The sequence below is a fragment of the Hemicordylus capensis genome, chromosome 10, assembly GCF_027244095.1.
Source record: "Hemicordylus capensis ecotype Gifberg chromosome 10, rHemCap1.1.pri, whole genome shotgun sequence".
Taxonomy (NCBI): Eukaryota; Metazoa; Chordata; class Lepidosauria; order Squamata; family Cordylidae; genus Hemicordylus; species Hemicordylus capensis.
This window is the reverse complement of record NC_069666.1, coordinates 17,125,041-17,143,225: the sequence shown is the minus strand read 5'-3', so window position 1 is coordinate 17,143,225 and position 18,185 is coordinate 17,125,041.

Sequence of the window (18,185 nt, the reverse complement as noted above, 5' to 3'; positions counted from 1 at the left end):
AAATACAAGCTGAACGGTGCCTGGGAATGAGAAGGAGAGGAGAGCTGGTCTTGTGGTAGCAAGCATGACATCTGCTTGGCTAAGCAGGGTCCACCCTGGTTGCATATGAATGGGAAACTAGAAGTGTGAGCACTGCAAGAAATTCCCCTTAGGGGATGGAGCTGCTCTGGGAAGAGCAGACAGTGCCAAGTTTTGGCATCTCCAAGATAGGGCTGAGAGAGATTCCTGCCTGCAACCTTGGAGAAGCCGCTGCCAGTCTGTATAGACAATAATTACTGAGCTAGATGGACCAAGGGTCTGACTCAGGATATGGCAGCTTCCTATGTTCCTAAGGCTTGGCTTCACATCTGAAATTGCTCCAAGACTGTTGGAATTAAAGCATCTCTGAAGTGAGTGTGTTAAGCCTCATTTATGCCAAATTAGCAGAAATTAGAAATGAAGTGGGAGTTACAACAGAGCTGGGATAGGGTCTATTTTTGGAATAATTTGCATGTCTCTTTCCACCTTCTTACTCATGGTGTAATGCAGCTTTGGAGTTGCTATTTCTGGAGTAAGCATATGAGCAATTGACAGTCAAACCTGCCCCCTGTATTTACCACTCTCTTTAAATGCACAGCCTTATATCAGTTAGATTCTTAATTAATTTGTTTTTGATGTGTCAGTCAACCTCCCCTCCTCACTCGAGGGCATTTTTGGATTACAATACATAACCGGCTGTTCTGAAGGTGATATGAATCAATTGCCCAAGAGTGGGATTGGGTTTAATTAATCATGGCTGTCAAAGGAGCTCATTGATCCCTTGTTTAGAGGGCTGGGTGGAAGCAAGAGGTGGAGAAGTATTATTTCAAGGCGGGGCAGCAGCGGCAGCAGAGGTCAGTGGTGTGCCAGAGCTACATTTCAATGTTCTCGTTGACCCTGGAAACATGGAAGGACAGAAGGGAAGGATGAACTAACAAAAGCTAGGTGGTGTGTGTGTGTGTGTGTGTGTGTGTGTGTGTGTGTGTGTGTGATTTCTTTGTCTGAATAATCAATTCCCAAGCAACTGTATTCTGCGCAGTGGATGATAGCAGCTGCCGATAAACGAAATATCTTACCTGAAGGCTCTTTATATTTTCTTTATGTAGGAGAGGAAAGCTGGTCTTGTTGTAGCAAGCCTGACTTGTCCCCTTAGCTAAGCAGGGTCTGCCCTGGTTGCATTTGAATGAGAGACCACATGTGAGCACTGTAAGATATTCCCCTTAAGGGAATGGAGCCACTCTGGGAAAGAGCATCTAGGTTCCAAGTTCCCTCCCTGGTGGTATCTCCAAGATAGGGCTGAGAGAGATTCCTGCCTGCAGCCTTGGAGAAGCTGCTGCCAATCTGTGAAGACAATACTGAGCTAGATAGACCAGGGGCCTGACTCAGTATATGGCAGCTTCTTATGTCAGACATATTAGGCTTCTATACCTTGCATCTATGGGTGTCCATATAACTTTTTCTGGGGGTGGGGAAGTATAATGTACACATGCAACATACGTAAAAATAGAAATCAAAACACAACAGGTGGTATCCAACATTAAAACTGACTCAGTCCTGGGGAGGGGTAACTGCCCCCTTACACATGCATACCCTTGGATGCCCATCCCTGCATCCTGAAGTTGGGCAAGGAAGGGAGAAGCGTACAAGCCAGGATTGCCAGCTCTGACTGAAACTATTCCTGGACCAGTTGATTTCTATTTGGCAGTTCTTTTTCTCAACATCCCCCACCATATCAAGCCACTGAAATATCCAGGATTGCTCGATGCTGAATCCTGGCGTCTCCAAGCCAGTCGTGAAGGGCTGGCAGTCCGACATCAAGCAGAAATACCCAGAGATCTAGCCTACCTTGGACTGCTGAATCAAAATATGCTAGAAGGAATCCCAGGAACACTGGAGCACTCGGGACAATGGAAGGTGTCCTTGCATTAAACTCAGCTGCTTGCTGTATCTCACCATGACTCCCCCCTCTTGTCCCCTGCAAGTGTAGTCTGGCAGGAATCCAGCAGTAATTTTTTTTAAAAAAAAAAATAAAGAGTCTGTCATCTGAAAGGGTGGGGGAAGAGAGGGCTTGGCAGGCTCATTCAGAGATAGCAATGTGCCAGTGTTCCCAGCAGGGAAGTGAGAAGGTGCCTGGCCCAGCAGAGAGGGCACAGGAGAGGCAGGCCGCTAGCAAGCAATCTACGTGTACAAGGCAGCCAACCCACTGCTTCCTGCCCATGGGGTTCCCCGTAATCTCTCAAGGCAGACCTGCTGTTATACCGGCTCTCATCACTGGCACAGCAGGCACAATGCGATGGGCGTGGGAAGCAGTGGGAATATGCTAGCAGGGGGTTAATAGAAGGCTCGATGCCAAATTAGAGAAATAGAGGGGGGGGGACACCCATGCACGCACACACAACCTGTGTCAGTTGCCATAAGCTGTGTTTTTCCACAACCCAGAGAAATGAAATATTGCACCATATGGTATATGCAATCTGCATCCGGGAAGGGGAAGAGAACTAGACAATGGAAATGGGATGGGAAGGTTGGAGGAGGCGAGGCAATGCAACAGAATGTCAAAGGCATCCTTCTCGTTGTGGTTCTTAATGCTTTTTTGTCTACTGGTAGTGTCCCTTGCAAGGGACAACTGTCCAGATAGGGTGACCTGAGCACAATCTGCAACATCCCCTGTCCTCCCAGGTAGTGTTCCCTGTAAAATGGATTCCCAGATGTTGTGGACGTCAGTTCCCATCATCCCCAGCTGCAACAGGCTTTGGCTGAGGATTATGGGCATTGTAGTCAATAACAACGGGTACAGCAACCAGCCTCAGAATTGATAATGAAGACATTGAAGTGATGGATAGCTTCTGCCTTCTAGGATGGACCATCAACAGTAAAGGATCCAACAGTCAAGAAATACACCACTGACTAGCACTTGGTAGGGTTGCAATGAAGGCCTTGGAAAGGAGATTTAGATGCTGTAACATGTCTATACCTACAAAGATTAGAATTGTTCAGACAATGATCTTTCCTGTGACACTCTATGGATGCGAAAGCTGGATTTTGAAGAAGCAAGTTAGGAAAAGTATTGATGCTTTTGAACTTTGGTGCTGGAGAAGACTTTTGAGGAGACCATGGACAGCCAGGAAAACAAACCAATGGATCATAGAACAAATCAATCCAGAATTTTCACTCGAGGCACAAATGAACAGGCTCAAATACTTCGGATACATTATGCGAAGAGCCAGCTCCCTTGAGAAGTGCATAATGCTGGGGAAAGTTTAAGGAAAGAGAAGAAGAGGGCGACCAGCAGCAAGGTGGATGGACTCGATTACTGCAGCAATGAATGCACCACTGAGAGACCTAAAAGGCCAAGTTGAAGACAGATAATCCTGGAGAGAATCTGTCAGTGTAGTCGCTAAGAGTCAGTCAATAACAACTGGGAATCCCTGTTACAGTGAACACTGAACATAAGAACAGCCCTGATGGATCAGGCCCAAGGCCCATCTAGTCCAGCATCCTGTTTCACACAGTGAAACCAACATTAAATCACTGCTCCCACCAACATTAATTGCACCAACATTAAATCACAGCTCCCAGGGATCATCTGGAAAACTTGATTGCTCAGCGTTTGGCAACTTGATGCTGCGTGTGTGAGCTGACTCCAGTGAAAAGCAAGGTGGCTCCGGTGATCTGAAAGTTTTGTCATTGGCGTTTGATGGATGATGGCGCTTTCCCAAATGCAAACCATCCATTGATGAACATCTATGTGTAAACTGGCCCAGTGAATAGATTTCCAATGAAATTGACCATAGATTCAGGACAGAACAAATAAAGTTCTTCACACCATGCAGAATGAGTGGAATTTGCTGGCACAACTTGGGGAGATAGTCACTTGAGATATAGGAGACAGAGAGGAGATAGTCAGATCCATGGAGGAGGAGAGGTCTACCAATGGTTCTTCTTCTTCTTCATGATGGCTATATAGAACCTCCTTGTTGTGAGGCAGTGTGCCACTGAATACCTGTAGCTGAGGAGGGAAGGGTCATTTGGGGGAACAGCTTGTAGGGCTCAGTCCTTGCTTTTATACTTCCTGTTTAGCTATACAGGAAAATCTTGGCATCTGCAGGGTTTCTCTTCCAAGCTAGTGCCTCAGATACTGAAACCATGAATACTGAGTAATTGGGGCAATGGCTTAGGTTTAGGTTCCTAAGGGCAAAAAACTCACCAAAACAGCCAAAACACACAACAAAAAAGCACAATGAAGTGCCCTACCTGCCTACCATGCTCCACGGGTCCCTAGCAATCCTGCAGTGTATGCCATGAGTCAAATATCAGTCAAAAACTGGCCAGCTATTGTGGTCCCCCCCCCTTTTTTTGGTAAAACAAGCTACAAAAGGGCTCTTCTCCTCAAAATGGTGGCCAGAAATGACCTCTGAGGGCATTTCCAGCCACCCCCAACTCACAGATGTGCGGGTTTAACCCTCCCCTCCCCAGATTTTTCACCGCGTATACCGAGATGGGGTGTCCATTACCCAACTGTGGATACACGAATCTGTGGGTGCAGGATCCACGATTATCAAGGTTCTCCTGTAGGGGGAAGCTTATCAGGAGGCTGGGCTAGATGGAGTTTTGGTCTGAACAGAGGAAGCTGGCTTATAACCAAGTCAGACTATTGGTCCCATCTAGCTCTGTATTGTCTGAACTGACTGGAAGCAACTCTCCCTGGAGATGCCAGAAATTGAGCTGGGCCCTTCTGCATGGAAAGTCACATTCCCCTGACCATGCAGGACTATTCTTATGTTCCAAAGGACCACCTGCATGTTTGCATAGAACTGGAAGATGGGGTGATGTAGGAATATAAATTACAGTCATCCCTTTCCAACCGCTAGGGTTCTGTTCTGGCAAAACCTCGCTGTTGACAAATTCGTGGTTGGCAAGGCATTAAGGTCTATGGGAAACAGGGAGTTAGGGGGACCACGACCGCAAAAAGATCTAAAAATAAAGGGGAAAGTACCAAAATACCTTTGTTTTATCTTATTTTACTAGTCGTCCCACAATTTTTAAAGTTGCATTTCATTAATCATAATCTTATAGTCCAATTATAGTTATAAATTTGCAGCAATTTAGTTGTGCCTACTTCAAGATAATCTGGTTTATAATTATTTTAATGTAATTAATTTAATTTAATTAATGTAAGATGAAAGTTTGGGGCGGTATACAAATTTGATAGAGAAATAAATAAATAAATAAATAAATGCCACATGATCTTTTATTTCACTGTATCTGTACTATATCCTGTGCTGGTCTTTGACCGTACTAAAGAGGATTGATTGATTGATACCAAAATAATGCTAAAAAAAAAACCCGTTATATTGCCAAGAGTCACAAGAAGAATGAGCGGATCGAACCTCTGGAAATTGTTTGAGCTCCCTCCCACCCACGCAAAATCACTCAAAGGCATTTTAAATTGGCAAGAGACAGCAAGGGTCAGCAAGGGTCCCCAAAAGGAATGAGCAGATCGAACCCCCCTTCCAAAAAACAAAAATAGCTGAAACCCCTCACTAAATCACTAAATAAAATTTCGCCAACCGCGGTTACTCGGGTTGTGGTTGGCAAGGCCTGCACCATTTCCTATTCGCATATACTCAAAAACATGGTTGGTAAAACCGTGGTTGGCAAGGGATGACTGTACATATACTTGTGCGGAGTCATCTCGCTCAGTATTGCCTACTCTGAGGGGAAGCAGCTTCTCCAAGGTTTCAGGCTGGAGCCTTTCCCAGCCCTTCCTTGGAGATGCTGCCAGGGAGTGAACCTGGGACCTTCTGCATTCAAAACAGATGCTCTTCCACTGACTTATGGTCCCCTCTCCACCTTCAGCCTTGATATGATGGGGAGCCAACATTCCATTCTCCACCACATTAGCCTGAAGAGAAACAAATGCATGGTCCCCGCTTTTATATTTATGGTGATGGCCCCCGTCACCAACATAACATGCCCATTAAATAAAGAAGTCTCGTGAACAGGGACACCATTATTTCTTCTAGAACTTCTTGTGACTTCCAACCCTGTATTTTCTTTCCCCCTAGCATGCTCTGGAATTACTGAGCTTCATGGCACATCTTTCACTCCTATTTTCTGCCTATTATTGCCTGGTTTATGCTTCATATTGTTCCTAATCCATGAAATATGCTATGGCAATTAATCTGGTTGGAAAATGAAGGATTTGCCAGGCCATGAAAATGAGAAGGGAGCAAAAATGGAAAGGACAGAGCGCCCTCTGGTGCTTACCCAGCAAACTGCAGGCTGCTCATCATGCTTTATGAAGAAAACATGAAGTCTTCATGCTGGCATTTGGGAATCCATTTCCCCTCCATTACCCCAGCTCTTAAACATGAATGCTGCTGTACTTACCCAGTGCAGTGGTTTTGAAACTGCTAGGAATCCTGAGGCTGCACAGAAGCTTATTGGGGATTGGGGATAAGCTTGAAGGTGGATGGGCTGTAACTCAGTGGAAGCTCAACAGAGCACCACTGTTCTTGCATGCAGAAGGTCCCAGGTTCAATCCCTGGCATCTCCAGTTAGGGCTGGGAAAGATCCGTGCCAATTAGTACAGACAATACTGAACTAGATGAACCAATAGTCAGTGGGAGACAGCTTAGTGAGGTCATCCAGAGCAGGGATTCTCAGTGTTGGATCCCTAGATGTTATTGGACTTCAACTCCCACAATCCCCAGCCCCAGTGGCTTTTGGTTGGGGATTATGGGAGTTGAAGTCCAATAACATCTGGGGACCCAACATTGAGAATCCCTCAGCCAGAGCATCCAGAGCACCAGTTTTGCTCGCAAGAGGGTTCCAGATTCGATCCCTGGTATAATCTCCAGGTAGGGCTGGGAAAGGCCCATGTCTGAATCCCAGGGAATCTGTTGCCAGTCAGCATAGATAATGCTGAGCTAGTGGGCTGAGAGTCCAACTCAATATAAAGCAGCTTTAGATGTCCATCTGAAAGACAATTGGACACACCATTGCTGGCCTATCCCTGCAGTAGCACAGGAGAGTCATTGTCAGGTGAATTCTAAGACTCACCATTCACTTGGGGTGAAAGTGAAGCCCAGCAGGTCAGGCCAGCCCCCCACACCAACAGAGGGTTCTCCTTAACACAGGGGTTCTTATCCTTGGGTCCTCAGATGTTGTTGGATGGCAACTCCCATCAGCCACAATGGCTGAAGAAGATGGACACTGTAGTTCAACAACATCTGGAGACTGAAGATTAAGAACCCCTGCCTTAGGACAGTCCACAGAACCATCCACTACACTCATCTGATTATGCCGCAGACATTTAGGAGTTCCCGCGGCAGACACACCAACATGGAAAGGATGATCTGAGGGTGGCACATCTGAAATTTGCTCAGACACATTCTTTGCTTGCCACATTCTGAATCCCAGCCCTTCCTACTCCTAAACCTAATAATAATAATAATAATAATAATAATAATAATAATAATAATCTTTATTACGGTCATTGACCAGCACAGCTAAACCTAATTAAAAAACACATACCCATAAAATAACACAAAATTTACCATCAGAACCACCAATATCAATATAAATTATTATTGATTCAGAAACTTATTAAAAAAATAAATTTATTATTTATTGAGAAACTTGCCATATGAAAGACTGATTTGCAAGTTCCCATTTTTTGGTATATTTATATTGGTGGTTCCGATGGTAAGATTTGTGTTATTTTATGGATATGTACTTTTTATTAGGTGATATTTATTGTTAATATATTATTATTATTATTATTATTATTATTATTATTATTATTAACATTTTATCTCCTGCTCTTCCTCCAAGGAGCCCAGAGTGGTGTACTACATACTTAAGTTCCTCCTCACAACAACCCTGTGAAGTAGGTTAGGCTGAGAGAGAGAAGTGACTGGCCCAGAGTCACCCAGCTAGTATCATGGCTGAATGGGGATTTGAACCCAGGTCTCCCCGGTCCTAGTCGAGCACTCTAACCACTACACCACGTTGGCTCTTTTATATGGGTCATAAGAGTATATTTATTAAATATCCAGTTGTTTCATCCCATGTTCTTATGAGTATTAGATAATTTTACTATTTGTAGCTTTGATAGGTTTCAGCATTTTCCAGGGGTGTGTGTGTGTGTGTGTGTGTGTGTATAAAATTGTAGTTTTAAGGTTGTTTGATAGTGGTGGATTCTTCTGGGGAGTTGTAGTTCAACATCTGGGGGTACAAGTTTGAGAATCCCTGATTTAAGTGAAAATGAAAGTTCTCTCCAAAGTGTCATCCTCAAATGGCAAAGAGATATACACAAGTCTGGACCTGCAACAAAATGTCACAGTATGTCCCTGGCGTGCATCTCTTTCCTGAGCCTGTGGCTAAGCATGGTGAAAAAATGAAAGTTAGCAACAGGCAAGAGTCCCTGCTGTAATTTGGGATTAGTTTACATGCACCCCCTCCCCTGTTCCATGCATATATATATATATATATATATATATATATATATATATATATATATATATATATTTAAATTTTTTTTAGAACTAACATCTAATATTTTTAGATGTTCCGTGCATATTTTTTTAAAAATTGTAGTTTTAAGGTTGCTTGATAGTGGTGGGTTCTTTTGGTTGGTTTTGTGTTTTTGGTTGGACCCACCTAGGTCCTTTTCATTCCTTTGGAGCTACAACTCCCATCATTCTGAGCCACCATGTCAAAAAACAAATATGGCTGGGGCTGATGGGAGTTGTAGTCCACCAGCATCTGGGGACCCAAGTTTGAGAATCCCTGACATAAAATATTTATCTGTCTGGAAACACTCTGGGGCTATTCCCACGACCAGGAAAAATCAGGCTAGGGAAGAAAAAAATCAGGCTAGGGTAACCCGCTCAAGAACCCCTGCCCCAAAACCAGGTTTGTGGAGCAAGTGCTCCGCAAACCTGGGTTTTTTTAATCGTGAGTAGCCGCAGTGCAGCTTTGCACCATGCCTACTCACGAGTAGACCCCCGGAGGGGAGGCGAAGTCTCCCCAGTATGCCCTGCACGCTTGCACAGGGCATACTGGGGCTTCCGGGGGCCGCGCCCCCCCCAAGCTCCCCAGCCCCCACCGGCTCCGTCTCGGAGCCAGCAATCATGTGGTCTTAGCCCGCTCTTCCCGCTCACCACCCCAAACCAGGTCTCACAGATTGTGAGACCCAGTCCTGTGTGTGTCTGTGTGCAGAATAACATGGAGACCCTGCTGGAATCTTAGTGTGCAATCCATCAATACAAGCAATCTATCTTTCCTTCCAATCCCTCCTCCAACCCAACTTCTTTCGGAAGACCTTTGCTGGAGCACCATCATACACCTGCACCTATGGGTCTTACCTTTTCCACCAAATATTTTAATGAAGTAAAATAAATAAACCATGCACTAATAATAGCAGGAGTTTGCTTATGGCATCTTTGCCTCAAGTATCTTCAGGTTATGACTCCACTGGGGTTATGTCAGACTGTGGTCCATCCAGCATTTCAGCATTTCACTTTTGGCTTGCTCCAAAACTTCAATTCTGGATTCTGACTGCGAGTGTTAACTTACTTAATGAGCTAATTTAAAACAAGACACACACCTTGTCCTACGTTATCCCTGTCGGAGGAAGGGAAGGGCTGACGTGCATTTTGCACTTGTCAAGACTTGAAAGGGTTCTGTCATTAACATATTGCTGTATAATTAGGGAACGCAGCAGGAAGTGAAGGGGGGTTTCTCTGTAGATGACAGTACGTTTGTGGAAGTTGTCTTATGGATCCTCTCAGGTGACAAGTGAAAATGAATTTGTGGTTGAATAAAACAGCTTGGCACAATGCTGTGTACTTGGTATTATCTGCTCAGCAGAGGGCCAGAAACAGAACACCGGGGGGGTCCTACTTGCAATATGGGGATAGACAGTCTGATCTTTGAGCAGACATGTGAATTTGTATACCACACACTAGTAATCTTGATTCCCTCTTTCAGATTCATTTAGAGCTGTATTACACACAGAGAGAGAATTTTATATACTAGGAAGCAAGGGATAACGGGCACTCTCCCCCCAATATTTTCTGTTCCCCCATGCACCAGACTGGAGCTTCACAGCAAAATGTCAGACAATACAGTCATAGAGGCTGTTTTCATGCACCGCCTAACCTGGGCTAGGTACACACACACACACACACACACACACACGTCGATTAGGCTGCATGAGAGAACCACTGGGATTGGGCCCAATCTTGCTGGGAAAGGGCCGCCTAGCTGTTAGCTAAGGTTAAGGGAGTGAGTACTCCTGAATCCCTGGCTACCTGCTTGTGTGCGAGCACAGGCTGCTTCCTAGAGCCTAGAGCGCCCATCTCAAGTTGGGGGAATCTCCCAATGCAGCGTGTGTGTCATGCATTGCATTGTGGCCCTCACAAAAGTTGGGACAAGTCCCGGCCTCAGATCAATCTGCCCTGATCCACACCGCACAGATCAGGGCTGATCATGTGGGAGCACGCTCCACGCTCCCACCAGCAAAACAGTGATTGTCTGCGGGGAACCTGCCTTCCCATCTGCCCGGTAGGTCATGTGAATGACTCCATAGCCTAGTATGGTCCTACAGCTTGGATGAAGACCTTGCCTCAGAATCAAGAGCCCTCTTCAGACGTCATAACAAAATAGCTGGTATATGCTTACAAGGGTGAAAGCAGGCCGGATGTCCTGTCCGGCTTGTTCAGCCATGTCCCCCGGAATTTAGGGTAGTCCCCGGATTTTGGCTCCTCCACACGGCTGCTAAATTCCACGTGGATTTATACAGATTTCGAATGCGCTGTCCAGATTTTACTCTGGATCCGATCCCATGGGAGGATAGAGAAGGAGGGGAAAGTATACAAATCTGTCAAATAAAAAATAAAATGCAAATTATTTGATGCATAATTTGCATGATATGGTATGCAAATTCATCTTGCCATGATATGATGATATTGCATGATATGATATGCAAATTAGTCCACCCAGATTTGGGAAGCTTGAATATGGCAACCCTATAGTGTTTGTCTGAAGAGGTGACTGCAATATCCTTTATGGGGGGAGCTTACATGTTTGGGAGGCTTGTGCACAGTGTTCCCTCTAACGGAGATTCCCAGATGTTGTTGACTACAACTCCCATAATCCCCAACCAAAGGCCATTGTCAATTGTAAAATGGTCAAAGGCCATTTCATTGTAAACTACCCAAAGATGCAAGTTTTGTGCAGTATAGAAATATGTTAAATCAATCAATCAATCAATCAATCGTAGCAGAGGATGCTGGGAGTTGTAGTGAACAACATCTGGGAATCCCTGTTAGAGGGAACACTGCTTGTGCACTTGAGCCTCCCAGTCATGGAAGCTTTGCTCACCATGAATACAGTGTTCATGTCTTCAGATAAGCAGTGCTGTATCCATGAATGGCACAGTGAAGGGGTATGTGTGAGAGAGACAAGCAAGAGTGGGACTTGCAACCCACTTTCGTGCTTGTAAGCATGACGGGGATATTATTTTGTGATTTCTAGGGTATGATATATATGGATGGCCTTCTTGTCCTGGACCTTTGGTTGAAATGTCTATTCCTGTTCTCCCCTCTAGGACACAAGTGGGGACTGTGGCATGAGTCAGAGAAATAAAGAGAGAGGAACTGTGATTTGTGCTCTGCGGCATCTCTTTATTTCATTAGCAGCCGATTACAAAGTAATTAAAAATCACCCCAAACTGGGATCACAGCTAATAACCTCTGTGCAGAGTTTGTAAGCAATCTGCCTCTAATGTGACCCTTAGACAAAGCCATGCTAATAAATGAGTCCCTCAACTGTGACAATGCTCTTGCTTGCTGCTGTCTTAGAGGCATGTCTAATTATGATGTTTAGTGTCAAGGAAATGGACTCCCCAGGTTAAAATCTTATTGCAGTGGGCATTGTCTGCTTGTGGCAGATTTCCATTACACACACAGGGATAATTTTAGGGCAAACTACATGTTTTGTTAAGCACATGCTTTGAACTGACATGCTTGGTTTTTAAAAAAAATAAAAATAAAAATGTGGTTAATTTGAATCAGGACCTCTATAGTCACATTAACAGTCAAGAATTAATTGTTAGAACTGTTTAATATAGGCTGGAGTTAGACTCCACCCTTGAATGTTTCTGGTTCTCTTCAGTTTCTAGGCAGCACAACAATAAAGAAGCATGTTTGTTGGACTACAGTAAAAAGTGAGGGCATGCAGAATAGAGGCATGCTTCCAAACAAAGGTGCCTCTTTCTATGCTCAATGCAACCACATGGGTGGAGGGCAACCCAATTCAGAACTCGGGAAGGGGAGGTTCGATCTTTTCCTACACTCTGTTAATCGGCCAAAAATTACCAGTTGGCGGTGGGTAGGGTGGGGTGTAATTGCTTCAGGAGCAAATTGCCTCTCGGAAATCATTGTTTCAGAAGCAAACTACTTTTCAGCAGGAGCACAAGTGTGAATCTCCCCCTCCCCATCAGTCCCAGATCTGGATTCCCACCCCCAACACACCCATATTACTGGTTTTGACAAAAAAAAGAGAGGCCTTTCAGGTTGGAAGCACACCTCTGTAGCACAAGTTTGTAGCTTGGCTCTGAGGGAGAGATATTTCTTCTGGAATGTGGGACATTTTCTTTTTAATACAAGAACTCATCTCTGGAACATGGAAAACGGAGCTGTTAAGCTCCCAAGTTCCCAGATCACAGGACCACAGCAAACACCTGCTTCTTCTCACAAGCCTCAGAGGCCCGCCATTGGTTGTGGCTGCAGCAGGGGCGGAGCTTGCCACATCCCCACGCACCCCCTCTACAGGAATTAAATATATAGATTTTAAGATTGTGAGCCGCTTTGGGTGAACCAAACAGTGAACCATTGCCTTATGCCTTTTGCCATGTAAACCACTTTGAGCACTTTTCTTTGTTGAGAAGTATGTACATATTTTTAATAATAGTAATTTATTGTGGAACAAACTTGATCAGATGGAAAAGTCCTGCTCCTGACTGCTAGTCTCTGTAATTTGCCATTTGTATCTTGGGAAGAAAGCGGCTGACCAGAAAGTGTTTCTGTGAGAAACAGGCTCACATGTTTGAAACCATCTCCAGTAAATGTTAAATCCTAGATTTGTGCTGCATGTGCACTCCCAGTTTCCTGTGGTGTGAACCCAGGAACAAGCAAGAATGCCCAGGGGTGGATTAACGCATAGGCAATATAGGCATTTGCCTATGGCGGCAAATTTTGAGGGGTGGCAAATTTTGGGAGTGGTGTGCAAGTACAGGGCTTGGGTCAGGGGAAAGTTAAATCTTCCTTCTCTACCTTTTATAAACCACCACTGTGCACTGGGATGGTAGAAGGATGGTGGCGGTACGGCAGGGGTGGTGACGAGAGCTTCTCCCACAGGCATCATGCCTGCCTCCCAAATTTCAGGTTGGGCCATTTTCAGCCCATTTTGGGGCTCTCTGCGCATGGGGAAAAGACGCAACACCCCCGCCCCAAGCCCTTTATAAGTATAGCTGTTGAGCCCCTCAAGCCAGGGTGGCAAATCTTTGGTTGCCTACAGGCGGCAAAAAGCTTAATCCACCCCTGACAATGCCAGTCTGGCAACAATGCCAATATTTCCCAGGTTCACATGACCAGAAATCAGGAGTGCACATACTGTGCACATACTGTGTGGATCTAGAATTTAACATTTACAGGAGATCATTTAAGTTGTGTAAGTTGTATAGTCCTGGTCTTGACACCACAGATTTCTTCTTTAGAGACTACACTCCCTATCTTGGCTATTTCAGCAAAATTTACTGCTGCTTACACTAAAAAGGATTGTGAGCTTTATTAAGAGTTTCTCTGGGGCAATTTTCCTTCCCCAGAGTTATATCTCTTTGATTTCAGTTGCTGCAAAGAGAGGTTAATTTTAGAGGCAACCCAACATCTAATAAAAAATTTTTTAAAAACCAAACCAAAAAACAAGGACTATTCACAAATCTTGCTTCAGGTTTCTTTACAACCCTGAAGAACAAATACTAGAATCAAGCACTGAAAAAAACATACGCTGGCCTAGAAAGGAAGATTTTAAACACAAAATGGAGGCCAAGTTTTTAAAAATTAAACTAGGGACGTGTTTTTAAGCATTTTTCTTAACTACTTAAAAACATGTCCCTAGTTTAATTCAAAAAGCTTGACCCTCATTTTGTGCTTTAAATGGAGGCCAATGTGGGCAGAAACTGTTGGAGTTTATACTCATTTTTAAAAGCGCCAACCAAGGAAGCTATCCACTCCAGTTACAGAACAGAGTGCAGAATTTTGTTGCTGCAGTTATCTAAAGAACACACATGGAATTTGTTGTACAATCTTCTAAACTAAATAGACCCAGCCCTGTCTAAAGGCTACATAATGGATAGAAAAGACCTGTAGGTTGCTTAACAGTAACTTGAGTTCTTCTGGTGGTCATCTGTCCAGTCACACAGATGGGCTTCCACGCAGCGCGAGAAGCATCCGGAACCCTCACAAGCTAGTCTTTCTTTCAATCTTTCTGCTTAGTATAGGTACCTAGGCTCCACCCACATACACCTTGGTCACCTGACCCTCACCCCTCTCCTCAGCTCCAGAGTCCGCCAATCCAGGCTTTGCAGCGGGGCAGGCTGGGAGGATGTGTGACTGGACAGCTGGACACCAGAAGAACTCCAGTTACAGGTAAGCAACCTGCAGTTCTTCTAAGTGGTCTCTGTCCATCACACAGATGGGTGCATAGCAAGCTCTAGAACAGTGATTCTCAAAGTTGGGTCCCCAGATGTTATTGGACTTCAACTCCCATAATCCTCAACCAAAGGCCACTGGGGCTGGGGCTGGGGATTATGGGAGTTGAAGTCCAATAACAGCTGAGGACCCAAGACTGAGAATCCCTGCTCTAGAACCATGGAGGAGGGGCAGAGTCAGGGACATCGAGGTACTTCCCTGAACAGCTGGACAGTTGAAAAATGAGGCATATGTTAACAGAGATACAATTTTATTGAACCCAACACAGAAGAAGCAGCCAACAGATCAACATGTAACATCAAGACATATGGAAGTGGAACCATTAATCAAATACCGCCTGTAAGACTGACTTCCCAAAGGAAGCATCCCTGTGAGCTTTAACATCCAAGGCATGATGCTTTATGAACGACGAAGGCGATGCCTCAGTGGCTGCCTGGCAAATCGATTCTAGTGAAAGACCCCTGTCAAAAGCTGTAGACGTAGCTACCACCCCGGTAGAATGAGCACGTAGCTGACCTGGGGGAGGGGGTCCGCCCAGCCACTTGGTACGCTAATTTAATGGCCTGTACAATCCATGAAGAAAGAGATTGTGAGGGCGCTCTACCCTTATGGGGCTCTCCATAAGTTATAAACAAGGAAGTAGAGGCTCTGAAAGACTTCGTTCTATCTAGATAAAAGGCCAGAGCTCTCCTGACATCTAAAGTATGCCACCTTTGTTCTAATTCCGTGGAGAGATTGGAAAAGAACACAGGTAATGTAACAGGTTGAGACCTGTGAAAGGCTGACACAACCTTAGGGAGGAACGACATGTCTACCTGCAAAACAACCTTCTCCTTCTGAAACAAGAGGAATGGTGGATCACATCGTAAGGCCCTCAGTTCTCCCACCCTCCTGGCAGAGGTGACAGCGACAAGGAAGACCGTCTTAAGAGTCAGCAATCTGAAATCACATGTCGCCATTGGCTCGAAGGGTTTACCCATCAGCGCTGTGAGAACTTACTGCAAATCCCAGGGGGCACCGTCGAGGGTGCATCAGGGTGCAGATGAGTGAGACCTTTTAAGAATCTCTTAACCTCCTTCAAGATGAACAAGGAACAAGGAGGGACTCTGGTCTACACCCTCCCGTGAGGTGGAAATGGCCGCCAAATTGACCCTGACTGAGGACATAGAAAGTCCCGACTTCTTAACTCTAGCAGATACGCTAGGATCACAGGCAGTGTAGCATGAGTAGGGTCAGGTAACCCCTGTAGTGCTACAGATTTTGAAAAATGTTTCCACTTTGCTGCATACGATCTCAATGTCGACAGCTTTCTACTAGCCACCAAAACCTCTTTTAATTCTGAAGACCAGGAAGCTGTATTCTCCACGCCATTAGTCGCAGCTTCTGTATGTCGGGGTGAAGAATTTGACCATCTTGTAAGGACAACAGTGTTGAGCTGGGAGGCAGTCTTAAGAAGGAACCCCCCGAGAGGTGTAGAACCATGGGCGACGTGGATACCAAGGGGCTATCAGGATGCAATCTGCCTGTTCCAAGTCCAACTTCTGGAGAACTCACAGCAGAAGGGGAATCGGAGGGAACAGGTACAGAAACTTCCCTGACCATCGTCGCGAAGGCATCGCCTAGGGAACTGACCCAATTCCTGCTCTGGAGTGGAAGTGGAGACACTGACGATTGTCTTTGCTGGCAAAAACGTTGACTTTCGGAAATCCCCCAGCGTTTGAAGATGGTACGCAAAACGTCCGGGTCCATTTTCCATTTGTGAGACATGTGAGACATGTGATTGGAATGGCTCAAGAGTCTCTGCCATTTTTCATTCCTTTGACAAGGATGGCGGAAAGGACCATGTGATGTTCCAGGGCCCAATGCCAAAGATCGAGTGTTAGGACCAACAAGGCCTAACACGGTCCCTCCTTGTCTGTTTATATCTGTTTATATAGGCCTTGGTTGTAGTATTGTCCATTAGAATTTGTACATGTCACCCTTCCAACTCTGGCAGAAAACCCCTTAAGGCCTTGAATACAGCTAGGAGTTCTAAATAGTTTATATGATGGAAGGACTCCTCCTTGGACTAGTGTCCATTTAGGCAAAGGTCTCGCAGATGTGCCCCTCAGCCTTCTTCTGAAGCATCTGTAGTCACTTGTTCTTGGGGTGAAGACCTCTGGAAGGGAGTTGTCTGTTTCAAGGGCTGATTGCAGCTCACATCCATGACCTACAATTGGCTCATCATCCCCTCTGGGATAATTAAAAGGTCAGTCTGGTTGAGATTTGTCTGATAGTGTACCCATGTTGCTTACAGAGCTGCAGTACGAACCACTGATACTAGCACAGGTGGTGCTCAAAGTCCTGTGGCAGACGTTGAGCTACTGATGTGCACCTCTGGATGGACAGCTTATGCCACCGCATAAAGAGGTGGCACCATTTTGCAGAAGCCTTGAGCGTGCTGAGGGAGCCATCCTTCAAGAAAGCGCAATTGCTTTGAGCAGATTTCCCCACTGGTGACAGCACACCCTTGGGATCACCTATCCAGAATGTACTGGAGCAGTTGCCTTTCCAGTTCTGGGTGCTGAGCCTTGAGGCCACCAAAAAAAAAAGCTTTTCTGCCTAATAAAGCGGACTGAGATTGAAGGTAGGCCTTCTCTTTTCTCCAGAGGCACACATTTGCCTCATTCACCCCCAGTTCTCAGCCTGCTACACAGTTGTTGCTGTGTTCTGCTACATCCACAACTCTTAGTTTGTAGGCGGTAGTGTAGCTGACTCTTCTTGCTGCCATGAAGCTCCCTGCGGGGTTGGGTTGGGGAGGACAGAGAGATATGGAACCAGGCTCTCAGCTCAATCCAAGGGGCACCACCCGCCGCAAATCCAGAGCAGTGGCCTGGTCTACCCATTGACCACAAGACCAGGCCTTTGCAAACCGTAAGCCCTTTACTAGTGTATGTGTGGACACACACAGGAGGCCCATTGTTGACGGAGCAGTCGTTTTGTGTAGATTACACTGATAGAGAAATTAAATAGATATAATCAAATCTTTTATTACCGTGCTTAGAAAAGAGAAATAAAGAACAGTTTGACATTTGTGGGATTTCAACTTCAAACATTATTCATTTAATTAAATAATTATCATATATGGTAAGTTTGAATCATAGTAAATTTGAACCTGAGAAATGTCTTCTGCTTCTCTTGGGCATGATGCTTTTGAACTATTGATCTGGTTATTGAGTGTTAGAAATCTTTTGCAGACAAGAACAGTTAAAATCTGCAGACTATATTCAACGTTTCTTCTAAAAATGACACATTTTTTAAACCTTTCCCCCAGCATATTCTGGTGTAAAAAGTCATGCATTAGCTAATTTCAGTGGCAGGATTGTTCATGCAAAATCTGGTATC